The 26,667-nt window shown below is 48.0% G+C and overlaps 1 protein-coding gene across 2 annotated transcripts in view; it reads left to right on the top strand.

Annotated features, from left to right (window-relative positions):
* Window positions 1-26,667, top strand: part of SMPD3 (sphingomyelin phosphodiesterase 3) — a 79,660-nt gene that overhangs the window by 1,135 nt on the left and 51,858 nt on the right. The window lies entirely within an intron of this gene.

The raw sequence follows: 26,667 nt of genomic DNA, 5'->3' as shown, positions 1-26,667 counted from the left end.
ACCCTAAACTCCAGGCAGACGCCCCCTACGCGCATAGACCCTCGGGCTGTTCTGCTCCGCGCGAGGCGCTCCTCAGACCCGGCTGCTGAGACCTGGGTCCCGGGCACGCGGAGGCAGCTCTGGGCGCGGGGCTTTCGCGCTCGGCCCCGGCATCCGCGGGAGGACAAAGCCGCGATCGCCGCATTGGCCGGCCTGCGCCACGGGCTGGGCTGGGGGCGCGGCCAGGAAGGGGAGGGGGGCTTCGGGCGCGGCGCGGGGAGCTTCCGTGGAAACGTGCCAGAAGCTAAGCGGGAGACAAAGCGCGCTCGATCCTCGCGGGCCCGCTAGAGCCGGGATGGAAAATCCCGAGGGAGGAGGCGTCAGCGGTGGGCAGGGCACTATGCTCCGCACCCTTCTTCCCTGCACATCACCACCCCCGCCGGCCCAGCACCCAGGATGGGGTGTGTGCGATGGTAACCGGGGTCCCTTCTGGGGGCATTCAATACCTGTGACCACGAGGACGTGGACAAGAGAGGGGCTCCGCCTCACGAGGAGGGGTCCAGGGTTCAGGAGGCATGAGTGGGCCAGGGTCTTCAGGAGCATCCTGACTGGATCCCCCCCAACCCCACGCACCATCAGCCATGTTAGGTCAAATTTGGTTCCAGGATTCGATGTGTTTGTATGTGTCACAGTGTTTCCATGGATGATGGTGTGGGTCAGAGTGTAAGTGTAAATGTATATGACTGGGTGACGTGCCAATGTGTGCCATGGTGAGCTTATGCATCTGGCTGTCTGTGTGTGAGAAGAATCATTACTACTGGACTCGGATGGTGGGGATGGGGGCAGGGTGGTCATCCTTTCAACTCCCAAGCCACAGTAATGATGCATCCCAGTGGGTGCCCTCAGGGTGGAGGTGGCTTCAGGCCACCTGGTCCTAGCTTGCATGTGGTGTGGCCCAGAAAGTGGGACCTCACAATTATGTGGAGCCCTCTTCAGCCCTTCTGGTGCCTTGGGTCTGACCCTAATATCCTCACCTTTCCCATCCCTCAGAAACATCCTGCTGTAATGAGCTGCTCTGAGGACCAGAATTCTGCCTTCCACCATCACAGGCTAACACATGGGACTGGGGGTGGCGCTTATCAGCCCCTTGTGATACGGGTACAAGATTATGTGGCACAACAAATTTGGTCACTCACTTTGGAAGGGCTATGGGGCTGGGATTACTGGTCAATGACAGTGATCTCTCAGTAATACCAGGTACACTCACAGAGAGGGCAAAAGTGTGACACAGAGATACCACTATGGTTAGACACCCCTAGAGGATGAGGATGACCCTCCCTGACCTGCCCACTCCCACCAAGTGACCTCAGTTCCATAGCGCTTTTACAATGAAGGTGCTGTGTAACTTTGAGATAATCCTCACCAGAGACTCCTTTCCCATACCATGATGGGCTAGACTGTGGCCAGTGGAAACACAGGAAGAACAGTTACCAGGCAGTGGAGCCACCATCCAGCCCACCCCTGCCAGGTCCAGCCTCCACAAGTATCCACAGTGACCTCTGCTGGGCAGAAGTGAAACCAAGCTGAAATTTGGCAACTAACACTCCCCTGTGGTATAGAAGCTCAAGGTGGGTTGTGGGCATTGTTAGGTAAACCCTCCATTTGGGAGCTCTCTGACTGCTTTTAGAGTGCTGAATTGATCTTGTCTGCAGTTTCTTTAAGCTAGTTCAAGCAATGGAACTGCCTCTGTCCTCTCCATATAAAAATATTTAAAGAGGGCAAGGCAAGGACTTTGTTCAAGTTTCCATCCAGTTAAGGGTGGGCATCAAATTCATTTATGAGGAAAATGCATAAAAAATAGTTATCAATCTCAGGAATGTTTAAGCATCTTTCCTCTCTTCTTTTCATTCTACATTCCCTTCTCTTTTTTTTTTTTTTCCTATTTTAGTTTTATCCTCCCCTCTTTCTCATTATTAAATAAGTCAATAGCAAATTTTTCAAATATAAGCTTATTATTCTCATCAATACCGAGGCCCAGAAATTGTGAATATCAGGAGACTATTACTAAATGCAAAGAGTTGGCAAACGCTGGCTCTTCCAGGCCTAATGATGGGAGTAGGGGAGATGGATGAGACGTGCTCAGTCATAAATGCCCACCTGGTGACATATGTCTCCTCTCTTGAAGTTGCTCTAAAGGGATTTCACGCAGTCACAAACTCTAGAGCTCCTCAAAGGAAAGGAGGTATTTAAATATCTGGTATTGTTCTTACTTTGGCATCCATGTGATTTGCATTGAACTACATGACTCAGTATCATAAAGTAAAAATAGGACTTAATCCCTTCCTTGCCTGTTCGGAAGGTGACTGCATACGTGTGTTATTTTCTGCACTGGAGAATGAAAAGCTAAATTATCTCATAAATTGAACGACCTGCTTATCCTGTTTAGAGAATGGCGCTTAACATCACCTACAGGCAATGACATTATGTTTCTTTCAATTCACACATGAATCTCTTTGTCTTATAAAACCTTTCTTCATGCTAATACATTATTAGTACATTCTTGAGGTTAATCAAGAATGTTTCATCCTTGTATTGAAGCCAAACAAATGAAACATCAGCAGCTACAGGAAGATGTGAGTGGTATTTCTGTTTTTCTTGGGCTCCAAAAAAATCCTTGGAGTTCAAAGGAGAGAAGGAAAGGCCTGAAGATTTGGTAAATCTGTGTGGAGCTCATGGTTTTCTGAGGAAGAGAAAGGAGGTCCTCAGAATTTTCCAGGAGGGCTGGTTGTGTAGAAGAATCTGAGCATGCATGCAAGTGGCATGCATGCAAATGGCATGCATGCTGGGAGTGAGACTGCAGCCCTTGGGATTCCTAAATCCCCACAGTAGTGCAACCTTTAGGAGAAAATCCCCCAAGTCCTTCCTGCTCCCTGAGGCAGCCAGCAGTCAGAAGAAGTGGAGCTGTCCGAGGTTCTGGAGCACTGGCCTCAGACCCCCTAGTGGGAAGGGAGGACTTTAGGGCTTGGAGCAGAAGCAAGCTCTGAGGACGAGTCTCTGTGACAATTTCCCTAAAGCTCATCACAGACTGGAATGGGAGAAAACATAGCTGGAGAGGGTCTACTGCATCTCTTTGAATGAGCCCATCAGCAATCCCTATTTAAAGAATTACAAGTAAGAAGAAGAAATGTTTCTGAGTCAGGCTTTTTGCGTGTAAGAATTTACTTAATCCTCACAGTCCTATGAGGTGGGTGGTGTTGTTATTCCTACTTTCAAGATGAGGAAATGAAGCTTTGAGAGGAAAGGGGCTTGCCCATGGTTACACAGATTAGAAGGAGCAGAGTTTAGGTTCTGACCTGGATCTTTTAAACTCCTCTTCCTTACCATTTTCCCCCTACTGCTGCTGTAGAAGCAGAACTGAAATTTTGGACTGTCCTCTGTGAGATTCTAACCAGATTTTAGAGGAATAGAATTGGGGACCAACTAGGATTCAGACGTAAATCACAAGGAGTCCTTTCAAATTCAGCAAGGATATTGCCACATACTTTATGTCTTATCCTAACAAAGGATTTGTTACCTGAACTTGATTACCAAAGAAGAGGAAAGGGGTGTAATGACCCTCATGGCCAATAGGCCTGGGTTTTCTTTCCCAAGTGGAACAATTTCACAGGAAACCAAGCCTGGATGGTAACAAAATATGTTTTAATAATCTACAAGAATAGAGAAAAAATGAGGACACTGTTATTATTCAGGAAAGTACATATAGAGCTAAAGAACAAGGGCTTATCTTTATTTGCTAGCATCCTGTTCCAATGCTGAGGACACTTGGATGTTGTTAAGAGGCTCCTTCTACCTATTCCCACTCTCAGATTGTTTATAGCAAAGCTTCTAACACCAAAATAAAAGTTTTCACTGCTGTGAGCCTCAACTAATTTCAGGGAAGCATCACATTTCCGCCTTCATGTCATCACAACCAGTGTTCCACCTTTATATGTGGTGGCAGGAGTCCTGAAGGTGGGCAGACTGGGGGCTGGATGGGCTTCAGGACGCATATCCTCTGGCCCTCCCAGTGTGGCTGTACCAGCTGCCCAATCTTGCCACACACAAGGGGCCTGTGCCTGAGAACTCCTCATTCAATAGCTGCAGGTTTGGCTGTCTAAAAAGAGTAAAGAGGAATAGACTTGTGCTCTCTCTCCTCTCCTGAGATCTCAGGTGCACAACACTCAGATAGGGGGCCTGGCCATTTAAGAAAGTACATCACATCATGCTGGGTCTCCAATCCATTTTGAACAATTCCTTCCCCTTCTGGGTTGGGGTTTTCATGGCTCTGACGTATGGAGCAAAGGCTTCTATTGCTTTTCCTGAGGGCACTTAGAGGCCAAGGACCGGCTTCCCATCTGGGTCCACTCTGACTCATATGACTGCAGACAGATTTGATTGTTTTCTTATTTAGAATCATTAATTAACCTCCCTAGCATCAGAACAGCATGTAATAAGAGGGAGGCCATTTGTGGGGGTCTCTAGGCAGCCATGCCTATAGCTGAGCACTGTCTCCTTCGCTAACAGGATGAGGAAATGGCTTCTAATCCTGGCTATAACCCTTCAGAAAGTTTAGATTGTCAGGATTTTAGGCCAATATGAGAAAGGAAATTAAAATATAATTAATTGCTAAGGCTGCTATAGTTATTCTGGCAAAAACTGAGAAGCCTAGAGATCCCTCAGATAAGAACTGGATATTCATTCATTCAACAAACATTTCTTGTGCCCATATTGTGCCAGGCACAGAGCTAGGCATAGGGGATACTGCTCAAACTTGGGATGAGCCCTCTCATACCAAAATCTTGACTGGAAAGAGGAAACAGATGCAGAAATCCTGAAAAGGATGGGGGCTGTAAGCAGTTTCTTAGAGCTGGAAAGAAACTTAATAATCATAAGCCATCATCTCTTTTTTAACATGAGGAAAGAGGCCGAGGGAAATTGAGGGTTGCTACTGGCCACAGCCCCGCTTAGTGGTGAGGATGGGGATTAGAACCCAAGTTTTATAACTCCTAAGTCATATTCTTTCCACTGTCCTAAAATGCTGCTGTTTATTAAATTATCCAAAGGGTACATTTCCATTAACATAGCCTTTTATGAGTCAATTCTAATGCAAAACCTAAATTTAAAGTTGAAATAGAAACAAATAGATGTAGGAAAAGGAGAATGCCCATTTATATCTGTGTTGTCCAATATAGTAGCCACATGTGGCTACTGAGCACTTGAAGTGTGGCTAGTCCAAATTGAGATGTGCTACAAGTATAAAATATACACCAGATTTTGAAAAATGTGTATAAAATAAAATAGCTCATAATAATGTTAATATTAAATTTAATAATAATGTTAATATTGATTACAGGTGAAAATAACATTTTGGATACATGAGTTAAATAAAAGATATTAAAATTAATTTTACTTCTTTTTACTCAACAATTATTTTCAGAAGAGGCTAATAGAATCTTACGAGAGAGAGGCAACAGGAAGGAGAACAAGCAGACAATTCTTAGATAAATTGAGCAAAAGATTTACCACTAGTTTAAGATTTACTATGGTTGAAAACACTTGCAGGTATAAGTTCATGAATAACTTTGATGTGGCCCCAACTTGCTTGCAGTTAATGATACTAAGAACTCAAGCCATTTACATAAGCATACATAAACAAATTAGCTAAGTGAATTATACACAGGTCTTGACCTCTGCTAATGAGTTGAGGAAGAGGATGATTAGAGGGTGCTTATAACAGATAACCCAAGAGCTTTAAGTCTCTTGGACTCTGAGATTCCTTGGGGAAATGAGAGCCTTGTAGTCTAGGAGAAAGACACTGGACAGGAGTCAGATATATGCAAGGTCAAAGCCTCTCTGTCACTGGTTGGCCTTGATCAAGATACTTAATCTGTTTCCTTTTCTGTAAAATGGAGCTAGTACAACTTCTCTTGCAGGTTATGGTGAGGATTCAATTAGATAATGCAAATAAAACACCTGGTACATAGTAAGCACTCAAAAAATGGGAGCTATGACTAAATGTGATTTCAGGTGTTCTCTAATAGAAATTTTTTCTGTTCAGAATCTCCATTTTTGTTTTGTTTTGTTTTTCTTTTTCTTTTCTTTTCTTTCTTTATTTTTACAGTCCCTCTGCTTCATTCCTCATCCTTGCTCGGTTCAAGGAGGTTGAAAGGATGATTTCATTTGATCAAGTGTGTCTGTCTACACCAAAATGTAGGGGTTCAGTAACTTGGGGCACGCCACACCACTTTTCAGGTTCTCCTCTGTCCCATGAACACATGGGCGGCTCTTTCCCTGAGACAATGAGGCAAGCAGCGAAATGGGCATCGTTCTGTCATGTTTATCCTGAAGTTCTGACATTCTGATCTTAGTGATTAGAGTACTTTAATGTGATTTTACTCTAAAAATAAAGGGACAGAAATCTAGAAACCAGAGCCCCAGGAGAACGTGGCCCGTGGTCCCTTCCCCGCACAGCTCTGACATACCATTGCAGTCCTTGACCTTCTCTTTTCCAAAAGTTTGCCTTCTGGATCAAAGAAATCCATGTTAAGCTCAGTGAAGACTTATGTTAACAGCGTCTTGGAACCAAACTCCTTACTACAGACTAGTCTTCAGGAAGAGCAGAGATCCCTGGAAGTGTTTTAGGAGAGAAACATTGTCAGCTATTCTGGGTCAAAGTGTGGTGCATGGATTGAAGTAGGAAAGAGCATGAAGGTGGGCTCACCCCTAGTTCTGTTTAGAGGCCCCTGACTTCCCAGGACTTAAGTACCAGGGCTAAGTTCTTTTGGGATAGAGTCTGGTCTTGAAGTCCTTTTTTCCTATCCATTCACTCTTTCTCACTCAACAAAGGCTGAATGGTACATAGCTGGGTGGGGGTGTTTTGAGAAACCTTGCTCTGGAGGAGCCCAGAGCCTTACTGGGAGAGGAGAGATGCCCACGTGCAGCGTGAACCAAGGAACAAGGGCTGCAGTAACCACAGGAGGCCTAATTAAGGCAGGTTGGTTGTGCAGTGGGGAAGCTGTGGATCCCAACCAGACAGAACTGAGTCTCAATCTCAGCTTCATCACCAAATGTGTGTGTGGCCTGGGGCAAGCATTTTAACCTTTCTGAGCCTCATTTTCCTCATCTGGGGCAATAGAATCTACTTTTCCTGGGCTCTTGTGGCCATTATATGGCAACATATAAAGAAAATTCTTAAGATAATGCTAACCCTCCTTTACTGAGTGCTTACAGTTCATGAGGCATTGTGCTCGGCCCTCTATATGCACAAAAGAGCTGTTGTTATATCCCTGTTTTATAGCCGAGGAAAGCAGTGCTCAGGAACTTCAAGTAACTTGCTCAAGGTCACATAGGCAGTAGGAGGTGGGCAGTCTGACTGCAGAGCCTGCTGTTAACCACTGGGATCACTGCCTCCCTAATTTAAGGTCAGCAGGAACCCAAGAACTTATTTTGAAGGAGGGCAAGGTGATTTGTGGGTCAGCTTGTGGAGAGGTCTTCTACTTGGTCTTCAAGGGTGGGACAATATGGAGAGGTTCTGGAGGGTAAAGTGGGTGGGCAGGAAAGGCAGAGAAAAGCTGTCACCAAATGAACAGTGCTGGGTATGCCAATGGTATATTCTGGGAGCCCTGAAATGGAGAAGAGGGTTTCAGTTGGAAATAGATGTTTGGAAAGAAGGGCTTAGAAAGCTTTGGCTAACAACTGTTAGCTAAAACAAACAAACAAAAAAAGTTCATAGGTGAAGAAAGGGATATGAAATCTGAAACTACCAGTTTGGGCTATCTCACTGAATGGGGGCATTTTGGTGCAGTATGGAGCATGCCCACCAAGCTTGCCCAAAGCCAGAGCTTGTGGAGGGTGTGGCCAGACAGCACCACCTTCCAGCATTTCTACCAGTGCTCTTTGCTCTTCAGAGAAGGTGCGAAGACTTTTCTCTCATTTGGTTTTCACAAAAGCCCTAGGCAGTAGAAGGGTGGGAGATCTGCTACAAGGATCACTGCCCGTGTCAAGGGGCAGGCAGCATGAGCTGCCGGGAAGCACAGATGCCAAGCACAGCTGCGGTGTCCAAATCCAGTCAAAAAGCTTAGGAAGGCTCTGTCTGTGACGGAGGAGGCAGAAGTCTTGCCCCCTGGGTTGAGACCTTTTCTCTGTGCTCTGGGAGACAGGCAGTATTATCCTTTGGCTCATGATTCTCCAGCGACACCCCTGAGTGGCTACCTCCCAGGGTGACTGCTGTGAAGGCCTGAGTCGGGGTCACTGCAAACCCCACAGCCTTTCTGGATGCAGCACCTGTCAATCAGGGGCCCCCGCTCCCCTGCAGAGAGCTTGTTTCACAAAAGGGAATTTTTCTGGTCTTGCCATCTTGAATTAGTTCTGCTATTTCTCTGCAAACTGCAAGGACTGGAAACCAAACCCCATTCTCCTTAGGCTGATTAGGAAAATCTTTTCTAATGGCTGCAGTCACCACTGACCACCAGATTTCTCTCCATGGCTACGCTTCTAATAACAATGGAAAACAAAGGCAGGAAGGGAGAGGGACACAGATGCCGCACTTCTTCCAAGGGGCACCTGCAGTTCTGTGAAGGATGTGAAGCAGTGGGGAGGGAAACTTCACAGCTATGAGAGAATCCCTTGATGAGTAAAGTGGGAGTTTTGATGTGCAAAATGATAGAAGATGAAAGAGATCATGGTGCTGCCCTGTGTTTTCTTTGGAAAGTCATGCTAGGTTTCCAGATGCCCTCCACATTTCTGGAAGGATAAATACATGGGTTGGCAAGGCCACACAGATTTGACAAGTTGTCCAGGGATAAGTCCTGAGTGATTATAAACATATCACTAATGAGAAATGACAAAAACTTGGTAATGGAATGTTAAGGGCTCATCTGGCCATTGACCCCAGTAATGATTAATGTATGTCAGCACACACTGAACACAACAGACTGGAATGGTGACTTCTGAAGAATAAAATCAAACTGAGAAATCAGAATAGTAATAAAGGCATGGCTATTTCGAATGGTTGGGCATCAGAAAGTAGAGCTGTGTTTACTTCAGTGCAGCTTACGAGCCAGGTCCCTTTTACCCCAAGGCTCTGACATGCCAATTCTTAGACATTCATGTGATCGCCTCCAGCAAAGCATCCCTCCTCTGGCACAGAGTAGGGGCTCAGCAAGTGTTCACAGCTGAGCACCTGGCACCTACTCTGTGTTAAGCCCTGTACCAGGTATTGGAGAGATGGAAGTGCGTAAGACACAGACCCTGTCCTTAGGTGGTTAGCTAAATCTAAAATAGAACACAGAGTACATAGTAGGAAGTGGGAAAATGAATATGTTCACTTCATGATGTTTCACAGATGCGGCCTCACCCTGTAGCCCAGCAGGTGAGCCAAATTGAGATCTTAAAAATATTGCCAACCTTATCTCATGTTAAATCTGAGCAGCTATGGTGCAGCTATGGAATCTGGGGTAGCAGAGTGAGGACAAAGGAGGCAGAGGCTGGTGTATTTCAGAAACTTGTTGCACATATTCAGCGAAAATGTTTTCCTGTTACATGCTTTGTTTGAAAGACTCACTCTTGAGACCCTTTGCCTGCAATTAGAGTATGTTGCCACAAGGGGCACCAGAAGCATGTGGCCCCAGTTGCCCTGTTCCCCTTTGGCATAGCATGCTAAGCCAAGCACAGTTTTTCAGTTCTTAACCTTCTGAAGAATATAGTTTCTAATTAATTGATTATAGAAGGATTGCTCAATTAATAGGACCAAGCCACTGTAACCTATGTGGAATGGAGAGTTGTGAATTAATCAACATCCATTTAACAAAATTCATATGTGCCTACTGTATACAAAGAAAAGCACAAAGTCCCTGCCCTTAGGTACTCACTCCTGTGAGGAGGGCACACACAGATAATTCCAGAGCAGCAAGATAAATGGCATGATGGAGGGATGAGCAGAGAGCACTGGAAACAGAGGAGGAATGACTCACTCTGATAGGGGAATACACACACATTCATATGTGTTAGTTCTGGACGTTAACACCTGAGTCAGAAGGTTTATACCAACACACACAGAAGGAGAAAAGCAAATGGGTGGGAATATTTTGAAACACTGTAAGGAACTGGGCTGTTGAATGACCTTGGCTGTAACATCTACATCTCTGGACCTCAGTTTCCTTGTCTGGTGCTCCAAGGGCTTGGCAGTGGCCATCCTGACCATGTGGGCCTAGAGCAGCAGGGAGATTAGTGTGATGACCTTGACTCTGGTGGCCAGGCCTGGTTTTGTCCCAGCCCCAAGGCCTCCTTGGCACCTGCTTATCAGGACCCTGGTGATGCTACCTCTTGATTCTGGTTGAAATGTTCCAAGACTTCCCAGAGGATCAGCTGAGGTGCTGGCCCCAGAGGAACTTGGTGTTTGTGAGATGTCAGCCTTTGGTGACAGTGGAAATGGTCTAGCTCTCCTGAGGAACTATTTGGCTCACTGTCCTCCCCAGGAGCCAGGCTGGCCCTGTCAAAGTTCAGACCAGTGCATGCACCGCCCCTTCTCACCAGCTGGTCATCTGACCTGTGGCTACTCTTGGGAAAGCCTTGGCCTCATCAGGCAGAGGACTGCTGGTGGCAGGCCAGCCTCATCCCTGCTTCTCAGGCCCTGCAGAAGGTGAAGCCTTATGATAATCATTTTGCAATATGCACACTGTACACCTTAAACCTACATATGTTGTATGTGGTTAATATCTCCATAAAGCTGGGAAAAGCAAAAAAGATGGCAGCAAAACCGAACTCAGCCTATCTCCCCGCCGAGACCTTCTTGGGCTGTCCTCCCCAAGCACCCCCACCTGCCTTTCCCAGGCCCCAGCCCTCCCCTGTCTGTGGGTTAAGGGCTACAGAGGAGCAACTATCTTGCATAAATGAAAAAAGTGCCAGAGTGTTTAAATTTACACAAGTCATTTACATCTGTTAATTGCCCCATAGAGAGTTTTAATATACAATATATGGGATCATTACCTGGTTAAGAGACAAATGGAGGCCCTGAGAAAGCCCTCACTGAAATTCCACTTACAAGTCTTACAAAGCTTATTTTAAAATAATTCATGTGCCCAGGAATTGTCACACCTGAGACTGACAGGCCTGAACCACCTGTCTAGGCCAGAGCCAGCACCCTGCCAGCTCCCTCCCTCTAGTCCCTTAGCCCTGGGACCCTCTCTCTGCAGAGACCTCAGCCCCACCATCTGGGACCAGGTCTTCTCAGGCTGCTTTTCTCAGCTGAGACCCACAGGGACCTCTTCCTGGGGCTTACAGGGGCAGCGGTAATGACACTTCCTGCCTCCGCTGTCACCATTGCCAAACACACTCCTGCTCAGGCTGGAGCCTAGATGGTCCCTTCATCCTACAGGAAGCACAAGGCACCTCCTCCGGAGAGAGGCCCTCAGCAGTCCTGCTCCAGCTACGCAGGAGTCCCTTCCCAGAGTCAGCAAACACAGAAAAATTAACAAAGTGCCTTTAAAACACTTCTGCAAAGGATGTCACCTCCACCAAAGGAGATGAGAAGGGCGTGGCTGAGATAAACAGAGCTGCTTACAAACCGGACACAGACACAAATTAAAACATCCATTGGTGTCTGCAGAATGCAGATCAGTGGAGTAAGAAACAGGATGTCTCCCTTCCAAATCACTGCAGAAGGTAAAAGAAATCATCAGCTATGGCTCAAAAGGCAGGAAAGAAGGGAAACGCAGAATACACCAAACAAGATGACAGGAGGCCACCTGAAATTATTAGGACTATAACTGTAAGCTTTCACCATTCCCTTGTTAGAAGACATAAGTTTCCAGATTAAATTAACACAAGAGAGTCACCTAAAATAAAACTGACTCCAGGTAGGTAAAGCTATACCAGATAAACACAAACAAAAGAAAAAGGGCGAATGGCTCCATAGGACAAAGCACCGGTTAAGGCAATAAGCAGCGTCAAGCAGAATGAAGGGGGTAATTTTATATTCGTAGGAGCAACTGTGAAAGCCTAACTGTTCTGAACATTTGTACACTCAGTATTTTAGCATCAAAATACTTAAGGCAAAACCTGTTACCATAAGAAATACAAGATGAAGGCAGTTGTGGGCATCATTCTACATACTACTGTCAGTACCCGACATCAAGCAGCCAAAATATACATAACAGAAAGGAGTGCTGTAAGGAAAGTGATTGAATTAAAAGGTGGGTGCTGAACTTTGTACCAGTCTGAAGATGTTTGCCATGTTCTAAAAGACCAATCATAGATTGATGTTTATGCTGTAAATGTTAAATTGCGTACAAATTTATATTTACAAGATAGTTATAATTTTTAAAACTCTAAACGACTGAAAGCCACTGGAAGAAAAGATACTGAAATGCTAACATTTGGTGTGTTCAGAAAGGTTGGAAATTAAGTATTTAAAAAATTTCTTGCCATATTTTCTTCCAAATGTTCTTTAATGATCTTATAATATTCCATGACTAAAGAAACCAACAAAAAAAATAGTAAGACATCCCCATAGCACAGGATTTATAATTTCTAAGATGTGGGTAAAATTTAACAAACAGCAGCAGCAGACAGGAATTCTAGCAGGCTGCACACAGCCAGGGCCTTTTGGCTTCAGCAGGCCCTCCCCATCACTCCTTTCTTGAAACCCTCTGCTTCTTTGCCCAGAGGCGCTGTGTTTTCCCAGCTCAGCTCCCCTCTCTTCTGCTGTGCCTTTCAACCCCCCGCCCTCCACTGGCAGCTCTAGCGTGGTTGCCCTAGGACAGATCCCAGGCCTTCCCCGCTCTGCCCACACCCCTGGTGACCTCACCTCTCATAGAGGGATGTAGCTCCCCTCTATTTGCCAAGAACTCCCGAATTTATCTCTAGCTCCAAACTCATCACAAAGTTTCAAAGGTGTACCTCAGCCTGCGGACTGGATGTCACCCCACGCCTCGGGGGCAGCATGCCCCAAGTGGTGGTGATGAGAGCATTTAGTCATCCACAGTCAGACGCAGAAGTTCCCATGAAAGAATCAAAATAAATCATCACCTTGAATAAGGCTCTCTCTAGACTGTTTGAAAACAAAACCTATAGCTCTGACTTACAGGACAATGAATGATGGTTGCAGCAGTAATCAAGAAAAACAACAAAGTCAAACATTAAAAACCAGACCCAGGCTGGATCTGGGAATGCTCAGCCAGGTCCCTCCAATTCTCTGCCCACCACACACATCTAAGCCACTGGTTCAATGCACAGACTCTGGTCCTCCACTGAGATTTGCCGGTCAGTGGTTTCTGGTCTGGTCTCCGGACTTTTCAAGGCAGAGTAGAAAGTCTGTAAATACCCTAAAGTCTTTAATCTACCCACAAAAAAGAGTAAGGATGAGATCAGGTTGTTGGCCCACTGATGTGGTATGTTAATTTAAAGGTACAATTTCTTTTGAAAATGACCAAAATAAACTTAAGTACTAATTCTAAACATACATGCTTATCAACTTCAGCTCTAAGTACATACTCTCATTGGAAAGTTAATTACTTTAAGAGAGCTTTCTAAAATTATTCCATATAATTTCCCTTGCATTCCTAGGTCTAGATTGCTATCCAGTTACCACTTTATTTTGAAAGGCAAAGTTGCATGAGACCACTCCTTAGAAAAAGTGTTTCATAAATTACTATGCAGCTACCTAGTTTTGGAGAAGAGATACTGAGAGGTGATCTGTAGCAAGTCATTTAACTTTTCAAATTTACAAACTCCTCTTCTTAAGCATGAAGAGAATCAACCCAACCATAAAATACTGTTGTAAAGAAAATCATGTTCCCTTCAAGACAGTGTCTGTCTTGAAGCAGGAGCTCAGTAAACAGCAGTTACTATTATTCTCATGTCAAATAGTGGTTTTCGGCCTCCCCGCCCCAGCCCAGGCACATGATGGATGAGAGTTCCAGTTTTCCCGCAGTTCCCCCAAGTATAGCTCCACCTCCATATCCTTTCTCCTCCCACTTAAGAAACATCAGAAGGAAAAAAAAAAAAAAGAAAGAAAGAAACATCAGAAGGCATATGACTGAAATGCAAGTTATTATAGGAAAAGCCCCTAGAATTCCAACTCAGTTTTTTTTAAGGTGAATTAATCCCAAACTTTACTACTTTATCATCAGTAATAAATAAATGGGTATATATTTATGTCTAAAAGGTAAGTTTCAGTTATTTGAGAACCTTGTTTCTCAGAAACAGGCATATCCTAACTTCTCTGGGGATCAGAAGCCGTAATATCCACCCCCCATCATGTGAGACCTTGGGGTCTGTCTCCTTGCCCCAGTCAGGCTCTCAAGCTCTAGGGCCACATTTTCTTACTCCCCCAAACCCTGTCCTCTCCTGGTACAGTTTCTTGCCTTTAACTGACAGTTAATAAATGTTTTATGAATAGATGCATCTGAACACTGGCCCCACTTTTGCACCTCCCTGCACAGGGACTGGCAAATATGTGTTATGAACCAAAACTAGGTCAGGAGACCTGGCTTCCAGCAACAACATGCACAGAAGGCAAATGATTAAATAATGCATGTCTGCCCACTTGACACGACATTCTACAGCCACTGGAAATGATGCTCTCGAAGACTCAAAGGCCACACAGAGACACATCTAACAGTAATTGAATAAACAGACCATAAAGAGAACGTCCAGGTCCAGCCATCACACACATGGACCCAGATCGAAGGGAAAAACCTAACAGAATTTGTTGCTATGAGAGGGCATGATTCTGCATGATTTGTCTCCAAATTCTCTTCTATATTGTTTGGCTTTTATAATGAACAGTGAGGTGATGGGGGTTGGGAAATGCCCCCAAGATTGTAAGTTAACCCAGGGCTTCCGCATAGTCTGGTGGCCAAACTCAGTGTGTAAACTCAAAAATGAAGACTGAGGAGCTAGAGCGGGGAAAGGCCAGGTAAGCCAGAGTCCATTCAGGAATGAAATGTGGACTTGACCCAAAATTGCTGTCATGCTCAGCCTCAGAGCCCGAATTAATCCTCCTCTTAGTTTGTTGACATCTATGAAATTGATTCTCACTCCAGAATCACAGCCCATGGCCCGGGCACTGCAGTCGATAAGAAGCGTGACTAGGGAGGTAGGACAAAGCATCTGCTCTGATACTGCCAGAGGGGCACCATGGGGGGCTCTGCTGAGGCTTATGTGTTCACTCTGGAAAATATTCCTGTGCATTCCTGGAAAGAAAGGGGGGGGGGAGGGAGGTGGACAGGTGGGAGGTGGGCTTTATGTTGGTGGGGGACCGACAGGCAGGGTGGGAGGGCAGTTCCTGTTGCTGTCGAGTCAAATCTGACCTTGAGGAGGGTAAAGCTCAGTGGTAGACTGCCTGCTTAGCATGCACAAGGTCCTGGGTTCAATCCCCTGTACCTCCTTTAAATGAATAAATAAGCCTCCCCTCCCCCCAAAAATAAATAAAAATTTAAAAATTAAAAACCTGACCTTGACTGTCACCTCCTCTACACTTGCACTGGACGCCTGGCCCCACTTTAAATTCCTTTCCTCGCTACAGCCCCAGACACCTTGGTCCAGGAAGAGTTTCCTTCTTCCCTTGGTCCTCAAGTTCTTCATCTGGAAAAGAATAGGGAAGGGCACAGCCCAGAGGGCTCATAGAGACTCACTGTGGACAAAGGTAACTAGGACAGGCCCGTGCCAGCCTTGGGCTACACGGCCCCCCTTCTCCCCAAACAGGCTGCAACTGATGATGCTACAGCATAGGCCAGGATGGAAAGGCCCATCACAAATGGCCCAAGCTCCCTTCTCCTATCTCCAGCTTTTGCTGAGAGCAGAAACCACCATTCTCCTGGAATCAATGTAGTAGCCTTGAGGCCCAGCATCCCCCAACTCAGCCACATCCTTCTCAGGAAATTCAGCCCAGCACCAAGGTTTCCAGGGAAGTCAGAGTTCCCTGGACACCGGACATAGAAGCTTGCTGAGTTTTTCAGGACAACTGTGCTCCAGCACAGAGCACTAACTTGCCCCCTCACAGCTCTGACTGGTGCCTGGCTCTGGCAGCCCCTATTACACTGACCCTTAGCCCGGAAGTGCAGGGTCTGGCAGGCAGACTGATTGGACTAAGCCCACTATATCCAGCAGGAAAGCAGACAGGCCTTGGCTTTGCCACATTGGAGCCCATATCACCAGTAATAGCTTCTATACACCCTACTGCAGTGTCCCTGGTGGGCCAGACTGACTCCAGATCCATAGCCTACAGTGACCTAGACCCTCACCGATGTCTACCTCATCTGTGGCACCTAATGTGCAGCCATCAGAGAGGGGTCACCTCCCACGGGGCAGCCAAGTTTGGTTACATCATCGAGACTCCCTGGGCTCAGGTAGGCAGGCTGGCCTGCTCTGGCCCCAGCCACCACAGTCCACTGGGATTTTTGACATAACTGTAGTTCCCAGAATTAAGAACCTGACTGATCTGTACACGGCACTATGGTCACCTGTGTCCTCATCTGACCCCCTCATGCCCCACAGTCCAGGTTCAGGTGCACATGGAAGGCTGTGTGGTGTGGGGACCTGAGGGACTGTGTCTCGCAAACTTCCCAAGTGTACCATTTCTTCTTCCATGATCAGAACAGAAAAGAAGGAGTTAAATGTCCCAAGTGTCAGCATGACTTCCTGGGAAGGCCCTTGTCTCCCTGTGACTAGTTCTGTTATCTACTTCCTGCTCTTTTAGTCCAAACTCATGGCAGTATGAGGACAAAGGGTAAACCCATCCCAGCCTTTGAAACCCCAAGGCAAGGATGCCTCCCTGAAGCAAATTGTCCAGGCCCTTCTGTTGTTGCGACCGCTTCCCCAAATACACAGGGTGTGGCGGGAGGGGGTGCAAACCAGGAGTGGAGTGGTTGTTTGAGGTAACCAAGTGGCTGTCCTGTTCAGTGTTGCCTCCCATGCCCCTATCAGGGATTTGTCCCAAGTCTTTCTGATCATGAGCAATTTTCATTGCCCTTGGCTTCCCTACATCTTTTCCCATGCCAGATCTTCTCAGGCAATGCTCACAGAAGCAAAAGGGCCTTTGAGCTAGAAAATCATGGGCTGTTAGCCACTGTAAGTGGAGTCAAGTGAGTTTGTCTCTACAGCGATGTTTATTTCCCTGTTCCCAGGAGGAGTCACAGGCTGCCCGGATGCTCCAAAGCAAACAAAGGAAAAGGATGTAGATGGAGGTGGACACAAGCTCACAGGAAGTCTAGGGGTCCCGGCAGAGGGACAGGATGGTGCTTCCCTTTGGGCAGAGCCATTAACTGGCATCCAGCCCTCCTCTCTCTAGAGATGTCTTTCCTTCACATTTATGGGGCTTTAGCTCAGAGAACAAGGGACTGCGGCCTCAGGTGAACCCATCTTATACCTGCCCCCACTTTCCAAGCTCTTCCTCTCCCCTCTGCCCTGCCTACTCCCTGCCTCCTTCCTTTATCTGATTTAATGTCTCAGCTCCCACATCTAGAGGTAACTGCAGAGGCGTCACCCACTGAGGCCCGAGCTCACAGTGCCTCAGCTTGGGCCCCATTTTCAATTCCCTATCCTGTTCCTATGACCCAAATGCAAGGGTTACACAGATCCTGACCCAAAATCATCTTGTTGGTTGCTGCCCAGAGCCCTGGGTAAGTATCAGTCCAGCACAGGAGCAGCTAGCCACAGGGGGCTATTTTAATTAAATTAAAGATCCAGTTTCTCAGTCACAGTAGGCACATTTTGAGTTCTCTATAGCCCTGTGTGACTAGTGGCTACCATAGTGGCTAGCCCAGATACAGAACATTTCCATCAGTGCAGAAAGTTCTATTGGACAGTGCTACTGTCAAGATCTTTTAGGGTCCTGAATTTGTCACTGAATGCATTCACTAGTTTCCCCAGCTCTTCCCTGCCCTCTTCAAGTTTGATGACCACAGAGAAGTAGGAAGACTATCTTTGAATCAGACAGACCCGAGTTTAAATCTCTGAAACTTGGGAGCTGAGTGACCCTAGGAAGGTTCAGCCTCCTTGTCTGTAAACTGGGAATAATCGTATTGACCTAAGTGGATTGATGAGAGAATTATATGAGCACATTTTAAGTACCTGGCAGGAAGCAGTCCATAAATGTGGTTATTGTTGTCATTAATAAAGCGTGGAACAGCACAGGGTTGGGGCCCGAGTCTGGATGAGGGATTTAATACATGCACATGGTCAGGACTGGGAAGTGAGTGCAGGGACAGGAGCAGCCCTAAGGGGTGTCCATCTGTCCCTTGGCCTCTCAGGGATATTTCTGTTTTGGGGCTATTTTCTTGTCATACTGATTTTGAATCAATTGTTAAGAGCTTTTCTTTGTTTCACAGTTTTCTGAAGCATGTCTCTCCCTCAGACATTCAGTAGCTGCCACTGAAAACTCCCATCCATGAGTCATCACTGTAGACAAACAGTAGCACTGAGCTGCTGGGCCAGCTGGGGGTCAGCTCAAGGTCACCCTGGGGAAACCCAGAGGAAATTCTTGGTGTGGTCATCAACTGGTTATCAGTGTGACCTTGGCCAGCCAGCTCACCACTGGTTTCTCTTCTTCCAGTGCCCAGTCCCCATAAGGGACAGGGTTGTCATAGACTGAAGCAGGTTATCGAATCAGCTTTCATTTCCTCTTGGGTGCACCTGTGTCTGGCACCCATGGGACCTAGTTCTGCATGAGACCTTAATAGACACTCAGCAAACATGTTGACTGGATGGCTGATCATAGAAAGAACCAGTTTAGAGCCCTGCTCTGCACTTTGCAAAAATGGGGCAGGATTATTAATACTGCAATAGATAAGATAGTCTAAAATGGAGGCTATTTTGTTTTTTATGTTTATTCTACTCTCTGAAGTCTGAAGTTTGTTTTCCTTAAGAAAAATCTTCTCCATGGTCAGTACCAGGGATCCCTGTTCCTATTTGGGTCAAACCCACTCACTTAGCACTCCCCTGGGGGCCCCTAATGCCAGGCTCTATGCTGAGGGTATGTCATCAACCTCAGGGAAACACGTGTGATTGGCTTCCCTGCAGCATAAGGAGAGAGAGGAGAGCTGGCAACCCAGGTGCCGGCCCTTCCGAATAGCATACCTCACCACCTCCCAGCAGGACTGCTTCTTCTCCAAATCCCCACACGCAGTATCAGCCCGGGCCAAACATCTTGTTGAGTATCCATCAGCTCCCCAGCCTACAGGGTCACCCAGCCTCATCTCCCAGCTCTAACAACAATGCAAAAAATTTAGGATTTGATGGGGCCTCCACCTTCCTGCCTTGTCCCCCCAGCCTCCTGGTTTTTGTTATTCCTTCTTCCCATCCTCCATCTGTTCAGCGGCCAGCAGAGTCACTCTGGCTCCTGAGGGGCCTCTTGTCCTCATAGCACTCAGCTGAGTTTGCCTCCAGCTCCTGCCATGTGCCCCAGGATCCAAAGACTCTTTATTGGTATGAGGAAATTGGGCTCTTCCATCTCCCAAGGGAGAAACCCAGCCACTGGCTCGTCACATGGAGTCTTTGAACCTTCCAGCTAGAGGAGACCCTTCTGGCATGCAGGGCTCCTGCCCACACCAGCTCTACCCCAAGCAGCCTACTTCTTTTACGGGGTGGGGGTGGGGGGTCCTCCCTCATCAGTTCCAGCCTTGACTGCAGGGCACCTCTAGGGACATCCACGAGGTTAACTTTTTATTCCCCATGTGCTGAGAATTGACAACCAAGGATCCGAAGCCAGAGGTTCTGATTCTGGCCTTGTAAGCCCACTATCTGATGGCAAGCGGGGGGTGGGTGCCATGACAGGGACCATTCCATCAGCTGAGGCCCAGGCCTCTCCTCCACATCTTCCTATGATGTTTCTGCACCTTTTATTGGGGACCATTTCTTTAAGGATGTTCCTCTGGTTTAGAGTAGTCCAGGGCCACAGCTCTGAAGAACCACAAAGCATCTGTTGAACATTCGGGTGCCCCACGGAGTGCTGAAACATTCTGTAAGAATTTTCTCATTTCTCATAGATGAGAGAACTGGGGCTCACAAATGGGGTTACTCTTAGTCATGGTGGACTCAAGTGCACCTTGACTTCCACGATGCCACACGTGTATCCCCTGCAGGCCCCATGACACCATGTGGAGGGATAAGTGAAGCAGGCAGAAGAGCAGGTTGATGTCCTAGGGGAAGGCTCAGGATTCAAAGCCCTGAGATGGCATGAGTAGGATGATTCTTTTCTGTAGTGTGCACATGGGGACTCTCTAGTGGTATAAAGACACTGCAGTGGTATAAAGACACTGGCCAAAAAGAGGAATCACAAGAGGCAGTTGTCCTAATGGCCAGGACAGGAAGGGCTGTGACCACTCCCCGCCCCTGGGCACCAATCTGCCATGATTCTACACATGCTGGTCCGGCAGCCCCCAACCCCTAACCCACACCGAAACCCTGAAGGATGCAGCCAGCACTCCGCAGGTGCTTCCTATGATGCAGCGGAGGAAGGGCTAGTGAGGACAGCTACACCAAAAGAAGGGGGAACCAGACTATCTGGCTTCATGCAGGGAGGGCCTGGCTGAGCAGGGGATGTCCCCAGCCTGAGTGTCTGGTCACCGCAACCTCTTACCCTCTTGCTTTTGGCCACATCCACCCTGGTGTGGGCTGCTCACTGCTACTGAGACCTCTAGATTCCCTCTTCCTAATTCTGATCTGCTGAATGTGAGTGCCCCCTCGGGCACTACAGAGCTCCAGAGCCACCCACACCAGCTTCTATGACTTGTGTGACAAGTGTCCATGTGTTCGTCCATGCTCAGAGCTCCCCACAGAGCCTGCAAAGGCACCAAGTTTAAGAAATCCTTGTCAGTGGGTAAACAGTGGAGTGGGCCAAGGCCCCTTGCCCAGGTCTGAAGCAGGGGTCCAGGGTGCAGGGATAAGATCCCTAGGTAGAAAGGCCCAACTTAGTTTGCTGGTAACTCCCTGTGGTATCCCAGAAAAAGTATTCAGCCTCACAGAACACGGTCACAGACACAGAACATGGGTGAACAGCATGATCGTTGAGCTCCCTTCTGTGGCATAAAGGAGGTAGGAAGAGGCCAGAAAAGCTAGGTCAAAATTCTGGTTCTGACAACTAACTTGAACCAATCCCATCACCTCTCTGAGCCTCAGTTTCCTCAACTGCAAAATGGGACTATATCAGTACCTGCCTCAGAGGCCGTGAAGACAGTGAGCTAACAACTCTGAAAATGTCTGCAAAGCCCCCATTGCAGATGGTGTGAACATGAACCATCATAACTGAAGTCGTGTAAACCAGGGTGGGATGGTATACGCGTATGTTTAAAAAAATTGCTCCTTTTAAAGGAGAATCCGACATTTGAAGCTGAGAGGGGCCGCAGAAATCCTAACTTTAACCCCCTTATCTTAATGAGGAAACGGCGCTGCACAGCCCAGCCCAGGGCTCCCTGCTCCACCTCCCTATCTGTGGCAGACTCACACAGGAGGCAGAGATTGACCCTCTGTTCCCTGGAGGTGAAACTGAGGAGAAGCCAATTGCAGTCATCTCAGATCTGTCCCTAAGGAGAAGGTTCCCTCCCGTTTCTCCCCAAATCCTCAACATCATCCACCGGCAATGAAACCCTCACGAGGGGCGGGATTCCTCCCCATCAGTTCTCCCCTCCCTGGGCACCTCAAGCGGCGGGGCTCATACTTCTGTGACAACAGAACTCTTTGTTTTCCTCCTCTGACTTTCCTGTCCTCTGCCTCCCACACTCTCCCAGCCTCTCTGCAAGGGGCTCATTCCTGTCTCGCCCAAGCACCCGACCCAGGTCAAAGCTCAGATGAGGGCCAGGCCCAGCCTTTATGGGTCCCCAGCTCTAGGCAAGAGGCCAATTCTGACTTTGTGAGGGCCTGCACAGACTCCAAATAAACCTCTTCTAATGCCTAGAATAGATTATCCCTCCTACTGAAGGCTTCTGTTGCAGCTGGATGATGCTGAGGAATGATTATCTTACAGTTTTGGCGGTCAGAAGCCGGAAATCAACTTCCCGGGGCTCAAATCAAAGTGTCAGCAGGACAGCATTCCTCCCAGAAGTTCTAGAGGAGAATCCGTTTCCTTGCTTTTCCTACCTTCTAGATGCTGCCTGAGTTCCTTGGCTTGTGGCTTCTTCCTCCATCTTCAGGGCACATCATTTCTGCTTCTACCACCATCTCCTTCTCCCCACCCTTGGCATTCTCACCTCCCTCTTGTAAGGACCGCTGCCGTTATATTGGGCCCACCTGGACAACCCAGGCTACTCTCCCAGCTCAAAATCCTTAATCACATCTACGAGTTCACTTTGCCACGTGAGGTAACATGTCTGCAGCTGTCAGGGATTAGGACCTGGACATCTTTCAGGGGCCACCATTCAACCTCCCTCAGTCGCTTAACCCCTGAGTCTTGGTTTCATCAGCCAAGTAGGGAACAAACACTGCCTCCCCCAGGCTCATGTGGGGCAACTCAGTGGCAGCCCAGGAATGGAGCTGAGCTCTCAGTGTCAGGTGTCATTTCTGGCCAACAGAAAGGATGGGGCCTGGGAGACGGGAGTTGAGAGCGAGGGGTTTGGGCTTCATTGTTCTACCTGACGTGGTTTCTCCGGGGAAGCTGGGGGAGCTGGTCTGCAATGACTTTGCCAGGTTGGTCACAAGCCCAGTGGAGTGGGTCTGTCTAATGACCAGGAGGGTCGTCTAGGGCTCCTCCTCTCTCATGCCCGCCTCGTCCTGTCACCAGGTGGTGGTGGTCACCACGTCCTGTCAACCTCTTTTCTAAATGCCCCTCAAGCCCCTTCTCTCCACCCCACTGCCACAGCCAACTGGAGCCCCATCTGTGCTCCCTTGGCTCAATGCCACAGCCTCCTCTTGGTCCAGCTGCCTCTGGCCTCCCCCCATCCCTCACCCCACGTACATATCTCCCTGAACTGTCATCCCAAAGCACAAATCTGAGCATGCCCCTCCCTTTTGTGGTTCCCCCACATCCTTGGGTGGAAGCCCAAGTTCTTTACCCTGAGTTACGTGGTCTTTTCCCACCTCCCACCAGGATGTCCCCAGCCTGAGTGGCTGGTCACTGCAACCTCTTACCCTCTTGCTTTTGGCCACATCTACCCTGGTGTGGGCTGCTCACCGCTACTGAGACCTCTAGATTCCCTCTTCCTAATTCTGATCTGCTGAATGAGATGTCAGAGCCACAGGATGTCAGAGCCACAGCCAGCAAGTGGCAGATGTGTGAGGGCAGAACTGGGAATGGATGCTAAGCAGATGAGGGATGGAGGAGGGGGGACACTGTGCAGATGGTGTTGCAGGGACAAGCCTGACCCCAAAGCCCCACATCTGGGTGCAGCAGGCTCGGACACACAGGCAGGTACAGGTCATGAGCTCCGTCAGCTCCCGGTTACCTGAGGTGGGCCAGTGAGCAGGCACTATGTAGGGCCCAGCCCGGAGCTGTTGGCCTGGTCCTAACTCGAATGGGAAATGGCTTCTGAGTGCTGGTTATTATGTTGGTCTTGAAGAAAAAGTAGGAATTCTTTTCTCTGCAAATGATTTTGTCCAAACTCCAAGGATGAGGAATGACCACAGGGGCCTGGCTGGGCGGAATGCCATGGCTTGCTGGGGGACTGATTTGGTCTCTTTCTGCATCAGCTAAAGAATGTAAAGAGGATCTAGGGCCCCACGTACCTGAGCCACAACGATGAAGCTTAATAATGCTTGCAAAGTACTCTGAGGCCTCGCCTGAGAGGCCTCCCGTGAACGCAGAATATCCTTATTAATCACTGCCACAACGCCGAGCGGGATGGCCTGTGGGGCAGCTGCCTCCATGCACAGAACAACGGATGCAGCAGAGCAGTTAAATTGTGATTTTGAAGCATAGTCCTGATCAGCTGGCTCAAAATCAGCTCTGCTGGGGGAGGCAGGCCTGTCTAGAAGCCACTTAACTCACCTGGTCATTATCTCCATGCATTACATAGAGGTGGTAGAGCCTCCCACCCCCCTGGGCAGGGATAAAGGGAGGCCTGACGGGTAATGGTGAAGCTCCTCTTATCATCCTGGGTAACCAGGCTGTACAGCCTTGCAAAGGTTAGACACGTGGAGGAACATACAGTTTCCGTATCAGGCTGGGTATCTTTGGGCAAGTCCCTCAACCTCTCTGAGCCTCAATTTCCTCATCTGTAAAGTGGGATAATAACAATCATACCTTCTCCCTTATAGGATTGTGAGACTCAAATGACGTAGTACATGAAAAGGCCTTGAACCTATGGTAATGACATTGACAGTCAGAACAGTAATAATAACAGCAATAGCTGCTAAGGACGCTACCACGTGCCAGGCGCCCACCTAAACACATCCCATAATTAGCTACTCTGAGTCCCATTTTACAGATGAGGGAGCCTGGCACAAAGAAGTCAAGTGACCTCCAGTTTCCCACAGCCAGAGAGAGGTTGAGCCGGGATGGGGGCCCAGGCAGTCTGGCTCCAAAGCCTATTCTGTCCCTGACTCTCTGATCCGCCTTTATCATCACTGTCATTATCCTTGTTTTAGGAAAAAGGCTGTGTGCTTCATCATCATCGTCATTACCACACAGGGTAAAGGCACCAGCCAGTGCTGGGAAACTGGAGCCTGAGGCCTCGTGCTGCGCTGGGCATGGGTGAGGGGTCCCTGGTCATCTCTGACCCTCTGTCTTCCACAGGAAGGGAAGAAACTTCCTGAGATGGAGGTGAAGTATGTGGGTTTTCTCACTCATCAAAGTCTGGAGGTGCAAAGAAATGTGTAGGTAACAGGTTTTTAGGGAGAACTGTCATTAGATGCTGAAAGAGACTGGAAATGCAGCCCCACCCTGCCTCCTTCCTCAGACTGTGCACTGAGGGGGCCGTTGTTCCCACAGGCGGTAGACAAGGGGCTCCCTGTGAACAACAGTAGAAGGTCCTTGATTCTCCAGACATTGACTGCCCCTCCTCACTGGCTGATCCCAGAAAGGAAGGTTCCCGAGGCCTGACCCAAAGCCCTGAGGCTGATTCATGTGCTCAGTCCACGTCCCAGAACTTCAGTAGGCCCTGCAGGGACTCTGGCTCAAGCCTCGCCCTGTCTCACTGGTGCCCATAGCAGCCCTGGGCAGCTTCCACCCTGACTCACCCACCCCTCCCAAGACAGCCCCAGGGCTGTGGCCCAGCAACCCACCCCCTCCACCGCGAGGATAAATGCCTAGCCAGGTCCTTGCTCCACCCCAGCCTCTCACCATTTCTTCACTCCTCTCGCCCCTCCTGAGGCCCACTGCTACAAACAGACCAGCCGGGGCCTCCCCTGAACCCACTGCCTCTCCATCCTGCCCTCACACCATCCCTGTCCTCCCAAAAAGGATGCACTCAGGAGGCCTGTTCTAGAGCTGCCTTCAGATGGTTCCCTGCTCCAGTCGTCTCATCCCCAAGAAGAACCAGCAACTCCAGTTTCACACCCATCTTTAGCTGAGCTCCAGGCTAAGGTTCAGGACCATGTGGCGTTTACAAGAGGCCAGAACCAGGGACCTGTTGATTTTAGGAATGAATAAAAGATAGATTTTTCCCAGCCACCACCCTTTTGCAATGGGTTTTTCTGTTCCAATTAGGGTTCCAAACTGGTTTGCAAGATAACGAGTGGCGTACGGGGTGCTAGTGCAGACTGCACAGTGCGTAGAATCCTCCTAAGCTGCCCGGGGCGGGGGGTGATGCCGGCACGGATGTTATTCTTTGCCTTTTCCACTTGCCTTTTGGGGAACTTATCCCTACAGGAAAGTGAGTCTCTCACCCTAGGAAAGATCTCAGCTTTAAAAATTTTAGTGCAATTCTTTTTATATCAGATGGTTATATTTAAAGTATTCAAAGGCCTAGATTTACATCGTCTTGGTTAAATTACTCATCACCAATCTCTCATTTACAACCTTTTTTTCATTTTCTGAAGGCTCAGCTTACATAAAGAGTTTAATTTTTAGTTTTTCTCCAGCCAAGTATGTGCTCATTTATATTGTGAGTGTTTTCATTGTGTATCCATCTGCCTGGATTAACAATCTGTGAACATCTCCACTGGCCCTGCTGCTGGTCCACACAGTCAGCTGTGAGCTGTGGGTGCCTGGGTGCCCACGAGAAAGTGAAACCCAACAACCCAGAAATGCATCTTGGCTAAGAGCCGGCATGTGAAAGGAGGGAAGGAAGGAGATCAGTCCACCTGGTAGGGCAGGTTCATGAGAGCAACAAGATTTCATGAAAAAATTAACATCTTCCATTTATTGAGCACTTGCTACATATCAACCATGTGTTTACTGTACTTAACTTCAAAAGAATTCTGTGATGCAGGCATCAGGCCCACTCCCTGGCTGAAGAAACTATGGTTCAGAGGAGTTGTGACTTGGCAAATGTCTCCACTGGTAACCAGCAGCCAGGTCTGTCTGAAAACCCACCCCTAACGCTGTATGTAGGTGTTTACTCATGTATACCCCTCCTCATGCCAATCAGACTTGGGGGCAGCTCAGAGGGAGCTGAGTGATACAGCAAAGCAACACAAATAACAATAGTGAGGAAGGTGTGTTAAGGGAACTAAGAAGGCACCACGATGTCTTGCAGCACATCGACTGGGCTCCAAGCTTCCTAGCAGTCAAAGCAAAGCAAGCCCAATCTTTTCCCCAACCGTTAGTGTCGGTAGTAT

Source organism: Camelus ferus, chromosome 9, assembly GCF_009834535.1.
Source record: "Camelus ferus isolate YT-003-E chromosome 9, BCGSAC_Cfer_1.0, whole genome shotgun sequence".
NCBI classification, from domain to species: Eukaryota; Metazoa; Chordata; class Mammalia; order Artiodactyla; family Camelidae; genus Camelus; species Camelus ferus.
The sequence above is the reverse complement of the archived record's forward strand: the minus strand, read 5'-3'. Positions and strand labels throughout refer to the sequence as shown.